Source organism: Pungitius pungitius, chromosome 3 (genome assembly GCF_949316345.1).
Source record: "Pungitius pungitius chromosome 3, fPunPun2.1, whole genome shotgun sequence".
Classification (NCBI taxonomy): domain Eukaryota; kingdom Metazoa; phylum Chordata; class Actinopteri; order Perciformes; family Gasterosteidae; genus Pungitius; species Pungitius pungitius.
In genome coordinates, this window is record NC_084902.1 from 9650323 (window position 1) to 9662036 (window position 11714).

General features: G+C 44.4%; 1 protein-coding gene across 4 annotated transcripts in view; it reads right to left on the bottom strand.

The window, feature by feature from the left end:
- Nucleotides 1-11510, bottom strand: part of sipa1l3 (signal-induced proliferation-associated 1 like 3) — a 53789-nt gene extending 42279 nt beyond the window's left edge. For 2 of the 4 annotated variants that reach the window (XM_037477286.2, XM_037477364.2), the window contains exon 1: nucleotides 11339-11509. The gene's annotated coding sequence lies outside the window, so the exon portion shown is untranslated. Of the gene's footprint in view, nucleotides 1-11338 lie in introns of all 4 variants that reach the window. The other 2 variants (XM_037477203.2, XM_037477442.2) reach the window with 2 other exon arrangements.
- Nucleotides 11511-11714: the final 204 nt, after the last annotated feature.

Consider the following 11714-nt stretch of genomic DNA (forward strand, 5'->3'; position numbering starts at 1 on the left):
AAGTGCTGTACAAACCCGTGAGGAAAAGATAAACAAAGAATGAGGCCGGAGAGCCGGGGGGGGGGGGGGAAGCAAATAGCACCAGGAGTAAATATCAAGTGCTGTATATTTGCTGAAATTCAGGCACACAAAACGCAGAAACCGGGCGCCACAGACGGAGGCCTTAGTCCGACGCTCTATGGTACCTTCCCTCTTCTTGTTTGACATACTTGTACATTAAAGAGGATTCTGACGTTTATGAGGGGCTCCAAGCGCTCGGCACAAAAAAATGTAAGAGAACAATTTATCCCCACCTGCCCATCTGTGAGTAACAGGCACTTTCAAAAGTAAAAGGGTTTTAATCCATCTCCACTTTGCACCAGTGGGTCGCTGAAGAAACTCGTCTTACACAGTATGAATGAAATACCACTGCTTCTGCCAAAATACTGATATGTCTAAAATAGATCACTCGAGGAATTGCTAGTTGGATATCTCACTCTATACTTATTATTTATCTCACATTGATTCCATTTGGTCCTTTTTATCCCACCATTCGAACCCAACTCGGCTGCTTTAACTCACGCAGATAAACTTCAAAGAAATGAGAGGCAGGTGGTGAACGGAGCCTATTCAGAAGATATTCTAAACCAGGGTTTGTCTCGACTGAAAGAGGATTACTGGCAAAAAGGTGTGGCTCCTTTTAACTCGCAGTACACTGTGTGTGCATGTGTGTGCGTGTGTGTGTGTGTGTGTGTCTTAACTAGCCAATATGAACGCCCCATTATGAGCGCAGGATGTGGCTGAAGCTCCTCTTCCCTCCCCTTCAGAATACAGAGGTAAACCTGGACTACCTTTAAAGCCTGCATATGATTCCAATGGCGCAATAGCGGCAATAATTCACGCGCGCTTGTGGGATTGAGGTTGAAGCATCAATCACACGGGGGAGGGTAGCCACGTCAAAAGAGATCTCAGAACTATCCCTGGCATCTGACCGGACGGCAGCATCTCTGATGTGGAATTTGGCCGGTAATAACAGCCGAGCAGGAAGGTGTGTCTGTTCCAAGCGGCCTCAACAATAAGCGTATCCCCCACAAGGTTGCCTGCATGAGCGTGAGGTCTGTGCACCGCCCCGGGCCCAAACTAGTGGCGAGTGCTGTCAAAGCAGGCTGAATCCCGCCAGAAGGCGGCACTCCTCCTCTCTGTGTTTGGTTTTTGAAGTGTGGTAGTCCAGGGTGTGGTTCTAAAGCCATGCATGTGCGCACGCACACGCACACACACAGCTACACTGGCCTTGTTGTTTTCCAAGCGCACACAGCTTGACTAATGACAAAAACGTTTTAGAGAAAAGGGTTAGAAGGTGTAAAGGGGGAAGAGGAAGGTTTGAAAAGGCAGAGTTTGGAAAATACATAAATTAACTTTCTTGTGCATGAGAAATCCAATGTCCCCTTATGTAGGTGGATTAACTTCCGAATTGCGGCACATAAACATCAGGTAAAACCACAAGTTGCTGGTTGATAGTGGAAGGATTTCCTTAACCATGGAGAAAACCAGCGGTCTCCAGTCTTTGAGTTAAGTTTATATTTAACACAAGAATGTTATCAATCTTCTCACGTAACAAATAAGCGAATAAGTGCATTTCCCAAAATGCTGATTATTTGTTCATGCGCTGTGCATTCCACAGCCCGAAGGCTCCCCACAGGGCCGCCAACGTTTCTGTCAAATTCAGACGTGGGAACCAGTAGAAAAGCAAAGCCCTCTGGGGACAACCGTGGTAAATGCACATCTAGTATGAGGAGGGATGCAGGGGGGAGGGGAGGGCGTCTGCAGTCGTTTTATGTCACAAATGTGCTTAATGGATGCAGCCATGTGTGAGCTGAGGTGTTTGGGCTGAGGGCAGAGACAGGAGTTCACAAGGTTGCCTGAGTGCATGTCTGAGGCGGAGAGAGGGGAGACGTTGTGGCTGTGTGAGCGCCTTCGGGTAAGACAAAGTGGGTCAAGCAAGTTTCATCCAGGGGTGGGAAGATAGCCGTGTGACCTTCAGTATACACACATAAACGCATAGAAAACAGACACGTGCATGATGTCACCTGGTAGCTGCAGCACAGAAACAAAATGTCCACTCTCATCTCTTTTTCTAAATCTACGTGTGTTGCATCTCAAACATTCTCATCCCAGTGAGAGGAGATCCGTTCCACTGCCTCTCCTAACACACACAACAGAGAAGGGGTTACTTACTCGGGGGTTGTATCACATTCACACACTTTTAAGAATCACTCCCTTCCACTTTGTTCTGGTCTCACTCTCACTGTCCTTTTTGGTTATCTTCTCAGGTCGAGTCTCGTTTCACCCACTTGAGCCAGACGGTGATCTAATCGGAGATCGGCAGTCCCAGTCATGGGGGAGAAGGAAGAAGGAAGCGACAGGACAAATTAAGGAGGTGAAAGAGGAGATGGAAGCACATGGGCCGGCTTTCTTGTAGCAACAGGCCTCCCTTTTAGCTTCTCCTCGTCTGCGAGCTCCTGGCCCCCCCTGGACCCCCTGCCAAATCCCGTCTCTCCCTCTGCGTTATCAGCTCGTCCGTCTCCTCCTCCTCTCCCACGATGATAACACCCCGTTGTGTGCAGAGACACTACTTTCACTTCCCTCCCTGGCCTCCTCCTGTGGGACGCTCAACAGGGCAACAAAGCACCGAGGAACAGTCCGGCTTCATTGTACGACTCAGCTGGACCCGGCTCCCTTTTTGCGTTGCCTGGTCAGGTCCTTCTCTATATTTGGATGCATATGGCATCCTCCTCTTTTCAGTGTGTGGTCACTATTGAATATTTAAAAATGGCGGGTTTGTGCAGGAAGTCCTGTGTCAGCAGTATTTCAGCGCCACCCACTCTATCCAGCAATTTTGCTAACTGAACAACAAAAAAAGGTGAGGTGAGTCGGGCAGCTGGGCCGGACCATGGTAAGGCCGGTTTATTTAAATAGCACACTTCCACAACAAGGCCAGTGAGAAATCGTTACGTAAGACAACAAATGCATCATAACAAAGAGAGCAAGGACTTTATCCTGAGAACTGGTGCTTTTGAAAGGAGTAAAATGGTATTTACCATAAACAAGAGTCCCCCACCACTTACAGCGGTGCAATTAGTGCACGTTCTGAAAGCATCTGGGCAAAGTGGAGTCAAAGAGCTGAAGAATTACAATGCAAGTGTTTCAAAGGGTTGCATCAGATGGGCTAATTAGAATTTAATCAAGCACTTAAATAAACAGCACTGGAAGGCATTCAAGTTCCCACGTACAGTAGCACAGGAGAGACTTTCGCTCAGACTCAGCATTAAAACAGAAAATAAAAATGGGAGAAGATACGTGTAAAGTACAAACACTTTTTGAAAGCACCTCAGTTTGATATCTCGCCTCAACTGCTTAGTGTGACAAATAATAATATTAGTTATTATAACATATGGTATTGGGTGCACGCAACATTGTAGGATTGGTATAAGATGGAGCAAAGATTCTGACCAGTATATGCCTTATCTGTAGTTATTGAGCCCCCAGCACACCAGAAAGAAGCTGCTGTGTACACACTGTTTCCCTGTAATCCCCTTGTGTCCCACTCATACAGCTGATTCGACATATTGCCCGGTCTCATCGACAGGACAAACACATTAGCGCATCATACCCTCGATGTGCAGAGCGGGCCAAATTCATTTGTGTGGAAATGGCCCCCATCCCAGTATTCAATCTCATTTGGAAATGAAGAGGAAAGAAATGCACATTCGGATACAGTGTCATAAAAACTGGGCCAAGAGGCATTCTTGGAATGAACAAGTTGTACTCAATTAGCATTAAAACAATGGCTCCTCAGTCAGAATCATAGCCCGAGATCAGAGCGGTGAAGAGGCAGAGGGACAGGGTGTGTATGTGTGTGTGTGTGTGTGTATGCCTCTCTGAAATGCTGCATGCATGCTTTGCTGCACCCACATACACTAAAGTGGGGATAATATTATCGAAAACTGATTTTGGATGTTGTTTCAGAAAATGTTTTACAATGAGACAAAGGATAATAAACGCAAACACATCTTTGAAAGTCACCCTCTTGGCTGTTTCCGTTTCAAACAGACGACCAGGTCGCTTAAAGCACAACATCCAAAGAGGGAAACATGCAAATGCATCCAGCAGTTTCCTAATGATGTTTGGTGTTACGCCCATTCTCCAACCGTTTTTTTTCCCTCCAACAGTTGGACGTGAGCCAATGCTCGGCTATCCCAACAATGAACAGGCAAAGACTAAAATCACGGATTTCAGCTGCATGCCAGAGACAAATTGTTTGAAACATTTTTCTGAGCTGAGAAGGAATGTTTTTACTCATGTCCTGTGAACGGGTCATTTGTCCCTGCAACTGATCTCTAAAGTGGACAGCCGCTCTCTTTCTCTCTCTCTCCCTTCTATGACTCTCCTCTGATTCATAGCAACACTCATCTCCACCACACATTTGCATCCTCCTCAGTACGTATACTCACTTCCTGCTGCACAGAGAGCCAGAAGGAGCAGAGAGGACAGCGAGCGCCTCCAAATAAAACACAGATGGAATTTCTCATGAGGTGTCAGGGGGCTACAAAGATGCTTTTATTTTTCTACAGAAGGGAACTAAAATGTGGTAACACGCGCACATGGACGAGCGCACACACACCTCCGACGATGAAGAATTGACTCATTGTTCAGATACAGTGGGCTGGGTCATTACAATCTTTGTTGATACAGTGATTCAGGCCTTTCATGTCTGAAAAGGGCTTTTAAACTTTCTTATTCACATTAACATTCTTGATCAATGATTTCAAACATTCCCTTATTCAAAGATAAAATAAATAGCCGTTGAAAAACAAGCTTATCTTTGATCAGCACATAGTAAATGAATTAAAATGGCTCTCTGATGCCTCCCTCACTTCAGTGAGTGGCTTTCCTCCTCTACAGTTCCTGCATGTGTGCAGTTATGTTCCCCGGTACGATTTAGTGCGAGAACAATAACTTACAAAAATACAAAGACTAAAATAATCATTTTAGGATGTTATCTTGGGCTCTGAAATTATCACACTTTTAGTAGAGGTACTTAGATAGACAATGTATAATCAGATTAAAGTAATTAGATGTAGACCTAGTGTGGACATGTGGTCACATGGTCAACGTAAAACATGAAAATTACGGAAGCAATTGATAATGGTTTATCACTTCATTTGGCAATATTCATTACAATATAGTGATCATTTTGTCTGTGAAAAAGTCAAAATTCCAACTATATATAGGTTACAGCCATGGATGAAAAGGAAAAAAACTCCCACACGTCAGAGGCTTTTCCTTGAGAGCAATCACTGAAGTGATGATCCACTATAAAAATATCAGTTTTTGAGTGAATAGCAATGTAGTGACAATTGTGTGATGGTCCAGTGTGCGTGGGGAACACAAGGTTAATTCAGTCCTCCCCACTCCAGTAAAAGCAGATGGAGACAGAATCAGCTGTTTCTGTATCCCGCCATGCAGGATATCCTCTTTCCAGAACATTTCTGCTATGCTAATGTGTGACAGAGCTCTGTGTGGATACACACACACACATATACAAACACACACACCCTGTGTTTGAAGCCTCAGTTAGGGACGACATAAAGCAGGCGTAACAACATGCTTTCTGCTATCAAGAAGCAGACATGCTCAACTCCCAAGAAACAAGAAGTCAAAGAAATAAAAGGCGACAAAGACATTTCATCGAGGAGGGAGTCTGCTGCCCTTCTTAGCGGCATGGAAATTCATTTCAATGGCTGCGTCTCCGATACCTTCACAAACGCTCTACAACAGAGACCTTTCCCTAGAGATCAAATGCATCATTTGTGCTGCTATCATGTACCGTCTCTCACAGCAGAGCACTGAAACTCCATTTAACATCAGCCCCCTTTGAAAGAAGAACATAGGCTGGAGAGACACACTATGACAGATAACAGCTATGTATGTTACACAGATGGCCCATTCAGTACTGCTCACAGACCAAGCTGGCCTGCAGCCAGTTATCACAGCGATTCGTACCCCTTGTGGCCTTGGACGTGGTGTGAGAACTGAGGTAGAGCCCAAACAGTCACGTCTGGTTTTCTGGGAAAATCTTTACCTTCGGCTCTATTTCAATAAACAAAGATTAAAGTGTTAACTCATAACCTGACAGTGGAAGTCTCTTTGTTAAGTGAGCAGCCATTCGTAAATCTGAATGACCTCCACTGGAGAGCCTGCATAAATCAGTCTTTATGTACAGCACTGTGTCGGGACGTCCAGTAAACCCCTGACAAAAGCTTAGTGCTACGTCCAATGACCGCGCCACGTACAGTGAGACATTCCCTCACATCCTCTCCCTCCGCTGACCAGGGAGAAGACACAAGACCGACCTGTGGCAAGAAAGGCCTCCTCAACATCTGTGTTTATCCTCTGGGTAAAGCTAGCAGGCTATATTTACTCTGGTTAAACATGCCCAGGGCAAAGAGGAACAGAAGATGTAGCCTGAGACACCTACTTAGGTCTTATATCTACCCTCTGTAAAACATAGAAAATGCACTATATGCGAATGAAGCGCATTTGAAGACATTTACTCACGGAGCTATGATTTGTCTGATTCATCCTCTTCCCTGAGAAGAAGACACAGATTGGTAAACAACACCTTGAGGCTATCTGACCTCTGCAGGAGTGAGAAAAAAAAAGAAAGAGGTTTTATAGATCAACTGCCTCCCTAGCAAATGCTTTATAGCTGCACAGGACATAAAGCACTTACTCATTTCAGGAAACATTGGTGTGCTTCTCTCTGTGTAAATCTCTGACCTGTTGACACGGTGGTGTTCGCTGACTTATGGATAAAAGCCCCGGGAGTGGCCCATGCATCAAAGGGAGGGGACGGAGGGTTTCTCTGCATTACAGCTGGTGGTCTGATGATATTTCGTCTTAAACTTTAACACCTGCGCTCTGACCAATACATGTATGGTGCAGGGCTACTGGGCTTTGTTCCAGTGACCATAGACTGCTGTTGGAGTAGTATCCCATAAATAGGAGTGTAAAAAACTCCTGCACACTGTCTCAGTTACTGCAGGTAATTTAATTTATGTTGACTTAAAACTTTAAACTTGATAGAATCATCTTTTAGAAAAGGAATTTCAGCTTTGGGGGGTTTAGTCCTTCATTTTATAGGAATCAACCCATATAATGTAACATTACTCATTATGGAACACAGGTAGGATTGTTACTATACTGGTCGTTTTAATGTCTAGCTCCATATAGGTAATTGATTGTCCCAGGGTAAATCAATGTTGGTATCGACGCCTTCTCGTTGCACGTGGGGAATGTGATGTGTGACCTGTTGCAGACTTGCAGCCACTCCCTATTAAAGATGGCTTCTCGTTTTCGCCTGATGAAGGTCTAGCACTGGAAGTGGAATACATCTATATTTTCAAGTTAGACAGTGTGCACAAGGTTGTTTGCAACTTTATAATATATATATATATGGCATAGAGATGATGGGTAAATAATATTTACACACCATCTATGTATACTATGGTATACATAGATGGGGGAGATATCCAATACCTGTTCATAGACCTGAGGAATGTTTGGACTGAAATGTCAAACAATAGCCAAGCCATTTAAAAAGAGTGCTTTAAAATCATATTCCTCTTGTTCGGTCCCTGTTGATGCACCTGTTGCACATTCAGGTTCGCAGAGACATTTTCCATGTTTTTGAGGCTGTTCCTGTTCACACAGACTCCACCTCTGCAGCACTATATTGGTAACATCTAAACCTCATAATTACACAAACCTACACTACATGACATAATTATCAAATCCAATTTCATTTTCACTCCCACACAGTGCACTCTTTTCTCTCTACTGTTTCTGAGGCGCTGTCTCTCAGTCTCTTTCCACTGGATGACATTTTGTTTGCTTTGGAAATATGGTAGTGCTATGTAACATTTCATTTTCATTTAGTCTCCTAAATACATCAAATTGAAAACATACCCCTAAGTATTGTGTGGATGGCTTAATTTTTTTAAATCTTTAAAATAAATTGTCCACACACTTTCACCACAGTCAATCGGTGTCCTGTGGCTGTGATGCCAGGTGTGATGACACGTGCTGGTGAGCCACTCAGATTAACTGCTGACATGGGATGAGCTGCCTATGTGTCACGGTGGTTTAAAAGACAGAGAGTATAAACCATTGGCAGGGTGAGAGCTGTTTGTAATAAACCTCAATGGCTGAAATCTATAAGCCTAAGTTAAAAACAATGTCATCTGATCCGCTTCAGATCAGTAACTTGAAATATTTAGCTTTAGCTGGTTCATGATTGTGATGGCTGTTGTTTCCCTCTGTATGTCTGTGTGTGTTCTTCCGCATACTGTGAAAACACACAATTTGTTCTTTTCTTTTAACCGTTATTTAACTAAGATGCCTCTGAGGATTAAATAGACACCTGGCAAAAGGCTTTTTGTTTTCAAGTCACAGACAGCGAGAGGGCGGCCAATGTGAGGAACAGTGAACTTCAACCAGAGCTGGTGGCACAACTAAAATCAACAAATCATGAGTCACCTCTCCAAAGATACGGCATAGTGATTCAACTTCATGATTACTGGCGGAATATCTCAGGTGGCCCACACTCAGCTCTGTTTGAAGACAGACTTATTTGTTTCCGCAGCTGTTTGCAATGAAACACTGATCTAAGTAGTACAAAATATGAGATATTCCTCAATATCACAGACTGTGAGAAAATGCTATTTGGTGCTCAGTGGAGCCAGCTGACTCCCATGCTATGACATTAGCGTGGATTAGCATTGATAATGGGATATTATAAATACCAAAACCAACATGCGTATACGGATGTTATGGACAAAAAACGTGTAGCATTGGTAGCAAAACATACTCTGGACACAAATTAAATATAAAGGTATGAATCATATTCATTAAAAGATTTATTGAAAAGGGGAAGTTTGACTTCATTGTCTTCCCTTCCAAAAACCCAAACTTCTTAAATATTGTGTTTTGTAAATACCTTAGATTTTATCATTCAGTCTTCCGACCACTCAACGCGCTTTAGAACTAGACTTTTCATTCACACCCATCAAAACCCTAATGGCAGGCTACCACCAATGACTAACTAAGCATCCGGGGGGCAATTTGGGGTTAAGTGCCTTGCGCAAGGACACATTGCCATGTACTGGAGGCGCTAGGGGATCCAACCGCTAACCAGTAGCTCACATGCACCAACAAGCACTGACATGCACTAAAAGCAAGCACAGTCAACCGAGCTAAGTAAACAAAGCAGGGTGAAGCTCTGCTAACAATACACAGGGAGGAAGGAGGACTTTATACTCAGCTGGTTAGTTGCTAAAGTTAAATACAAGTCCTTCCATTACAATGATCGTTTGTCATTTCAAGGGCAACGTTATTATTGGCTCTTTGCCTCGGCATTGACCACGACATGCAAAAAAAAGGTGTATTACAAAGTAATAATAGCAACATCACACCTAATTGTATTACGTGAATTTCAGGAGTTTAACATCCAAAAGAATAATTGCATTTGAAGATTATAGCTTCAATGAATCTTCCTGACACTTTCTGCAGTTTTGCCTCATTTCTTGGAAGTCAGAGGATCCTGTTTTCTATACATCCATCAACAAGCTGCTTGCAGGGACATGTTGCTGCTGCTGCTGCCACCACACTAGTGTAATAAATCACACGTAAGTACAGGTGTACTGCAGTTTCTTCTTCAACTATAAATTTATGAAATATTTCACTTTGCCAGACAGGTAGTGAGTGGGCTACAAAGTACGGTGGGAACAAAGGAGCGTATAAAGTAAGTGGGATACAACAGTGAAGGTCAGGAGGAGTAAGACATAGACCTATTCAAACTCTAAAGTCTCACAAGAGAGCACACAGTGATCCAAGGATCATTGCTGACAAAAAACCCTTATGATTGTCATCTAAAACTGATAAGTGCACAGGTGATGAAAGCAAGAGTCTGCTTAGATTTTTCTCATATATATATATATATATATATAGTTAATCATTTCAAGTAAACATTATGGAAGTTTCTTCCTGTAAACTATGAGCTTTTACCACACGTCTGCAATCTGCTGCATTGCCTTTGATCAGAGGAAATTGGATTTATAATACAGATAATCTTTTCATTATTATTCAACATTAACGTCACATTTCCGAACTGAATCCGAAGATGACGCTAAGCAATGGGATAACCAGGGTGTTAGAGCATAATTCTCAGACCCCCCCCCCCCCCACACACACACACCAAATTATTATTCCATCAGTTCCAGAAGGAAGGCAAACCAGAGTAAACCTTGCACAGAATATGTGCAGTGCAGCCATGCTCTGCTGCTCTTTCACGACAGATCCATCACGCTGATTCTCGACGTGTCATTTCCTGAGGGCTGGGGGAATACAGCAGCAACAAGGGGAAGGGTCTCCATGAAAGGGAGACGACACGCCGAGGCATCATCACCTCTCCATTCTGCATACACGCTCGACTGCACGCACACACACGCAGGCACGCACACACGTCTACTGCGCACACGTCTTTTGACATCTGAACAAAGTGTGCATGCTCAACCACGATCCGTTCTCTTTTATGACCGCGTATAAAACATTAAACCAGTGGCATTTATGACCACGGCAACACTCCTACAACCAGAAATACGAGCGTCACCCAGAGACTGTACACATGAAGGTGTAACCCCACAGATAGTACACCCCCTCGACGCTTATTTTGAAACGAATCTCCAGCCAAGACAACTTCCGATTGCAGCTCAACTACTCAAAATTCAAAGCCCGTCCAGACTAACTAGCCGAATAGCTCCGTTGCGCCCAAACAAAGCTTCCATTGTCTGGAACTTGTAGTCTTAACGTTTTCTCTTGGCCCTCAAAACTGTGATTAACTCAGGTACCGAAAAACTACAAATGCGAAGTCCGTACGGTGCTGGGGGCATGCGCACTAGCACCTACGCGACCGGGGAGGTAGTGGAATATTTAGTAGTTGGGGTTAATGAATTGTTGCGGGTGTAGCGGTGCGTCTGCGGCTCCATATCCACTCCGTTGAATGGCTGGAGGTCGAAGTGACGCGTCGGGCGGCGTGAACGGCTCGAACCGACGGCGGAGCCGTAGTAATGGGGGTTCGTCCTCGGCATTGACTGAAGTTGATCGGCTCGGCTGCTTCTCGCCAACGTTTACTTCACTCGTCACTTTTTCAGCGGTTTCAATAGCTCGCAGTGTTTGGCTTAGAAAAAAAACTCTTCTGAACCACAACAAAATAAAAATGAAAACCCCAAAGAGTACGCACCTTTCCCGACGCTGTTGCGGTGTTTCGGCTCGGCTCCTATTCCGTTTAAAACAAATCTCCAGGCGTTGTGGAAACACTCGTTGCCGCCGACGGTCGGCTGCCTGTTCACGGAGCGAGACGGTTGCCAAGAATGCTCAACCGAAACCACCCGCACTGCGCATGCGCAGCTCCGGTTGGCGCAACCCTCCTGATAGTAACGCACAGGGGGCAGCAGCAGCCCACAGCCGAGTGGGTCCGTGGACCTGTGGACGCCACTCAGAACATGCGTGAGTGTGTGTGTGGACCGTGTCAGGAAAAGATGGTGAATTAAATGCGATGGTTAGAGGGGGGCTACATGTAGGGTAGTGCGTTTAGACTTAGCCTTCTGTATATTTAT